Source organism: Artibeus jamaicensis, unplaced genomic scaffold (genome assembly GCF_021234435.1).
Source record: "Artibeus jamaicensis isolate MK-2021 breed Jamaican fruit bat unplaced genomic scaffold, CSHL_Jam_final scaffold_1964, whole genome shotgun sequence".
Classification (NCBI taxonomy): Eukaryota; Metazoa; Chordata; class Mammalia; order Chiroptera; family Phyllostomidae; genus Artibeus; species Artibeus jamaicensis.
In genome coordinates, this window is record NW_026522030.1 from 72,738,253 (window position 1) to 72,744,756 (window position 6,504).

Sequence of the window (6,504 nt, forward strand, 5' to 3'; positions counted from 1 at the left end):
TTTCTTGCTCTTTCTGGTTCTTTTTTTCTACTATGTCCTCCAGGATCTGAGCTTCCGCTTCATCGATCCTGCTTTCAATTCCTTCAACTGTGTTCTTCAGTTCAGATATTGTATTCTTCATATCCTCTTGGCCCTTGTTGATGGTTTCTATTTTCTTTTTCATGTTGATATAGTTTACAGTGGGTTCATTGTAGTTTCCCTGTAGTTTCTGGGAGCTCATTGTGAGCTCTTTAAACTTCCTGATAACCAGTGCTTGGAATTTAATATCTGATAGCTGATTGTGTCTATTTCTCTAGTATTTTTTTGGTGGCTTCCTCCTTTCCTTTCATTTGGGGATTGCTTCTTTGTCTTCCTACTTTTTGTGAGACACTTCTTGTTAGCTTCAGCTTCTTAAATTGATCTGTTCTGGCTTCCTGGTTTTATGGTGTGAACTTCTGTGGCAGAATACCTGCAAGGATCAGTGGCGCAGTCTCCTCAATTTCCTGATGTCGCTAGTCTTGGGCTGTCATTTAAGTTGGGTCTGTGTTTGTCTTTGGGTTTTGATTGTTGTTGGGTCTTTCTTTGGTGCATCCTTCCCACCAGCTGGTTAACTGAGAGTCACTCTGTCCACCACCTCTTGTAGTTTGTTGTTCTGATGAGGGCAGGTTGCTTTGAAGCTAGTTCCTCTGTGTGTACAAGGTTTTGAGGATTCTCTTTTGCTCTTGTTCAGTAGTTTGTTCTGCTTAATTTTTCCACTATTTATTTCTATTTCCAGATAGGTCCTGGATTGAGGTTAATGTGGCTTCCACTCCCTCCTTCACCTTCTTATGTTTTTATCTGTTGGTGGTTCCTTTTCTAGTGGGTATCCTGGTGTTCACAGCTTCCACCTACTCTTTTTTTGAGATCAGTTGGAGGGGAAAGCAAAATGGTTTATGACAGCAGGAGAGTATTCTATATTTATAGTAGCATCCAGTAGAGAAGAGACAGGAGATCCTTTGGCTATGTATAGTGTTAACCATGATCTTCTGTCCAACTAACCACTTTTTAGAAAGGATGGAAAGAAGGTAAGACTCTTGTTGGGGAGGGAAGGATTGTGAGTTGGATCTAGAAAGCAGTGAGGTTGTGGGAGGTCAGATTCTGTGGTAAGGTGAAAGTGAAGGGTAGTAAATAGGTGTGGTGTGTGATAGAATGGAGTTAACCACTACAGTAATAGAGTTCAGGAAATTGTGGGCCAAGATCTTGAAGGGGTGATGTGAAGTATTTACAATTGTATGGAACAGCTATTATTTACAATAATATTAGAGCAACAATCATACGACAGAATTTGTGAGATCTAGATAACAAAAATAGGGAGTATAGGACCTTGAGTAGAGTGCTAATGGAACACAAGTGATATGAAAGACAGTAAATTAGCAATACACTATGAATGAGAGAACAGGGAAAATCTCTCAAATGATACAATATAAGACAAGCAAAGGAGACTAAACAGAAAGAAGAGGAATACAAAAATACTATTCAAATAAAAGATGTAAAAATAATACAAATATGCAATAACTTGCAGGTTCTCTGTAATAGCAAAGTGAAATTTGTCTCACTGTCTAGGCTGTTGGGATGCCCTCTCTTTGGGTACAGCCCTGATCTTTTCACAGTTCCAGGGTTGTTTTTTTTTTTTTTGTCTCACTTGTGGGTATTTAAAAAGAAAAAAGGAACAAAAAAAAAGCAGAAAAAGAAAGGAAGAAAAGACAAGATTGGAAAGAAATGAAGAATAAATAAAACAAGAAAGGAAAGAAAAGCAAAAGGAATTGAGAGTTAAACAATAATAAAAATTTTTTAATTAAAAATAAAAAATACTGAAAAATGAGAAGAAAAACAAAAGCAAAAAACAACCTCTTGCTGGTTTCAAACTGGCCAGACCAGTTTTTCTGGTCTTGCTGTCTGCAACAGGCTGAGGGGTGATTGGGATCGCTGTTCTCTCTTCCTGTTCAACACTCAGTAATCCTCAGGCCTACTCTCTTCAGAGCTAGCCTAGTGCCCTTCTGCAGGGCCTTGGACATGGCATCCCGGCCTTCCTCAGAGTTTAGTCTCCCAGGGTTTATGGTTTTGGGCTCTGGGCCTTCTGTGGAGCACCCTGTCTCCAGTTTATGGGTGTGGTCTCTGGGCCTTCCAGGGAGTGCAAGCTCTCCACTTGTTGCAGGAGTGTGCTCAGCTAGGCCGCCTCTGGTTTCATGGGTTCATGCACTCTTCCCAGGGCTATGCATGGGTGTCCACAGCCCCTGTGTGTTTGCCACTTAATCCTCCTTCCCCTCTCTGCAACTCAAGCAACTAGGTCTCTCCTGGTGCTGCTCAAACCTTGTTTGGCAGGGGAGGGAGCAATTGACCTAGCTTTCTCCAAAGAGCCCTGTGGTCAGCATGGCGGGCACTGGGCCTGGGGCTGCAGCCACCTTAGTCCCTATGCTGATCCCTGGGCCCTTAGTGTCCTGAAGCACTCTCCTTCTGTCTGGTTTTTCAATGTCTGCTACAAGGTCTGGTCTCCTACAATTTTCATATATGCTGGGGTACTGTTGGCTGTTTGCTCTTTTCCTCTGTAGATCAGCTAGGTTTTTTTCCCATGTGTTGGGGGAAGTGGAATCTGCTTGCTCCTACCTCACCACCATCTTCTCCTATGAGAAACAGAAAATCTTAATGGACTGGTAACTAAAACTAAAATTGTATCAAATACTCCCAGTAAACCAAAGCATGGGGACTAGATGGCTTCACAGACAGGTTTTACCAAACATTTAAAGAATTAACACCTCTTCTCAAAATATTCCAAAAAACTTAAGAGGATAAATGGTTCCCACATTTATTTTTGAGGCCAGTATTACATTTATTCCAAACAAGAAAATGATAGCTTAATATTGTGAATGAACATTGACATAAAGATCTTTAACAAAATGTTATCAAACAGAATTCAGCAACACATTAAAAATATTATGCTTTATGAAGTAGTGGGATTTATCCCTGATTACAAGATTGGTTCAATATTCTCAAGTCAATTAATTTTATACATCTCATGAATTAAATAAAAAATAAAATCATATGATAATATCAGTACAAATAGAGAAATCATTTAACAAACCCAGCATCCACTTATGATAAGCACTCTCAGTAAAGTGGGAATAGAGGGAGCATACCTCAACATAGTAAAGGCCATATATGAGGAAGTCACAGCTAACATTTTACTCTATGGTAAAAAGCTAAAATTTTTTCTTTGAGATCAGGAACAAGACAAAAATGTCCACTTTCATTACTTCTGGTTAAAAGAGTGCTAAAAGTCCTAGCTACAGCAACAGAAAAGAAATAAAAGTCATCTAAATTGGTAAGATAGAGGTAAAACTGTCATTATTTGCAAATGATATTGTTACCAAACAGAGGTCCAAGGGGTGGCAATATTTGGCCCACCCAGGGATGCCAAAAAAAAAAACTGCTACAAAATAACAGGGGCCCCTCCCAAGGATGGTATACTAATACCTACTGGGCTTGTCTGTCCGTCACCAATTGGAAAGACATCTCTCAATGCCAGAGATTTGTGAAAAGGAAACAAAATGTTTATTTAATGCTGTTCAGGCCTAATGCCTCCATTAGTATATCAAAGTCCTTTAGGGTATGCACCTACACACAGTGCTCCCTTCTCCCACTGTCCCAACTCTGGGTACCATAAATCAGGAAAAGAGCACAAGTCCATTTTCCAGGCCAATGGTATCATCAGGTGTGTCGACCGTCCAGGCAGGATCTCCGGTTAATCCAAAGTTGTGTGGCACCCTTTCATGGTCCACTGGCAAGAGTTCTTTGTACAAAGTCCCAGTCAAAGTCTCTCCTGCTTTCCAGGCTACGCAGCCAAAGGGAGTACCCCAAAGCCACATGGGCCTCTTCTACCAAAGCTGCAGGGGTTCGCAATCCACCAAAAGCATGTGTCTTTTTTCTTCACCTGGCTGCAGGGATCTCCATTCTGGCAAAGCTGCGTGGTTTTCCCTTTCACCTGGGAAAGAGGGGTCTGCACTCTGCCAAAACCATGTGGCTTCCTCTTTCACCTCGCTAAGAGGGGGTCCTCACTCTGCCCAAAACTGCATGGCTCTCCCCTTCACCTTGGCAAGAGGGGGTCATAACTCTGCTGAAACCGCATGGCTCTCTCTCAATGGCTGCGGTGTCTGGGTTTAAATCCCCGCACCAATCTTCCTCTGTATCCCTATTTCCACCTCCTCCCACAATCAGTTACACCTGCCAGTATTTCTGTATTACTCCAAGTTTACTGGGCTGCCATTATGAATCTGGGCAGCTACGTCCCCATGTCCTAGAGCCAATCTTCTCCAAGCTCCCACACAGGCTTTGTAACTCAGGGGACGTGCCCCCAGTTACATCTTGGGGGCAAGTGACTTCATCCCCCTAGCTCTGAGCCTGGCCACAGTCATTTAACATATCCAAGTGACCCACCAAAGGCTATAGATATGTTAAGTGACCATGCCATGGATTAGCTACAAGACTGTGGCTATACAAAACAGCCCTGCATGTTCCTGCTCCATATGTCCCTTACCCCAACTCACACCTGTGAGAGGAAGGGGTGAGGACATCTTATATGTCTCTCCAATATTCCTATACACTTTGAGTTCTGGACACCATTCCAAATCTTTTTTGGGGGCCCCTCCTTGGCTGCACCCTGTATCAATATGATACAAAATATATAAAACCCCAGAGAGTCCATATAAAACTATTAGAACTGATAAATGAATTCAGTAAAGTAGTAGGATACAAAATTATTGTTTGGAAATCATGTGCATTTTTATACACCAATAATGAAGTATCAGAAATAGAAATGAATAAAGCAATCTCATTTTCAATTGCATAAAAACAATAAAATACCTAGGAATAGGTTTAACCAAGGAAGTAAGAAATATATATTGTGAAAATTAGAAAACACTGAAGAAAAAATATAAAAAGATACAAATAAATGTAAAGATATTTTGTGCTCATGGGCAGGAAGAATTAACATCATTACAATGTCTATTCTATCCAAAGCAATTTATATTCATTGCAATATTTGTCAAAATACTAATTGGATACATACTAATTGGGCACACACTAAAACAAATAATCCTAAAGTTTATATGGAACCACAATAGACCTTAAATAGCCAAAGCAATCTTGAGAAAGAACAAAGTTGGAGGTGTGTTATGTGGTATCAATCAAACAGCATGATGTTCATAAGAACAGATACAGAGATCAGTGGAACAGAAGAGAGATCTCCAAAATAAACTCATGCCTAATATGATCAGTTAATACATAACAAAGTAGTCAAGGATATACAATAGGTTAAAGACAATCTAGTCAATAAATGGTGTTTGTAATACTTGACAGATACATGCAAAACATGAAACTAGACCACTTTCTTACACCATGTACAAGAATAAACTTAAAATGAATGAAAGGTTTAAATGTAAGACTCATAACCATAAAACTTATAGAAGAAAACGTAGGCCATAAACTCTTTGTCATTGCTCTCAGTAATATTTTTTTGGATGTGTGTACTTGGGCATGGGATGCAAAAGTAAAAATAAACAAATAGGACTACATTAAACTAAAAGAATTTTTCACAATAAAGTAAATCATCAAGACTTCTGTCCAAGATGGAAGCATAGGTAGACACACTGCACCTTCTGGCACAACCAAAATAAGAACAACAACAAACTTAAAACAACAACAACAAAAAGCCATAACTGACAGAATATTGAACTGTATGAAAGTCTGACAACCAAGGAGTTAAAGAAGAAACATTCATCCAGACTGGTAGGAGGGGCAGAGACAGGAAGCTGGACAGAGAGGACTTTTGGCAAGGTGGCAACTGAAGGACCAGGGCAGGCAAGGTGGCGGCTGGTGGACCACATGAGATGGTGGCTTGCAGACTTAGCAGTCCAACAACTGAGTACAGATAAACCAGGAGGAACAACTAGGGAGCCAGATAGACTGCACAATGCAGGGTTCCAGTGCAGAAAAATAAAGCCTCAAAATCTCTGACTGAAAACACTTGTGAGGGTTGAGGTGGCAGCGGGAGAAACTCCCAGCCTCACAGGAGAGTTCACTGGAAAGATCCACAGGGTCCTAGAATGTACACAAACCCACCCACCTGAAAATTAGCACGAGAAAGGCCTGGTTTGATTGTAGGTAGCGGGGGAAGTAACCGAAAACCAGCAAAGAGCGGAGCAAGTGAGATTGTTCCCTCTCTGACCCCTCCCTCACAGACAGCATCACAATGTGGTGACCTGGGTTGCCCTGTCCTGGTAAACACCTAAGGCTCTGCCCCTTACTATGTAATGGGTGCACCAAGACAAATAAAATAAAATAAAAATTTTAAAAGGCCCAAATGAAAAAACAGTTCAAAGCTTCAGAAAAAAATACAGCTAATTGACAAAGAGACAGCCAACCTATGGGATGCACAGTTCAAAACACTGGTTATCAGGATGCTTCTGAAACTCACTGGGTACTTCAACAGCA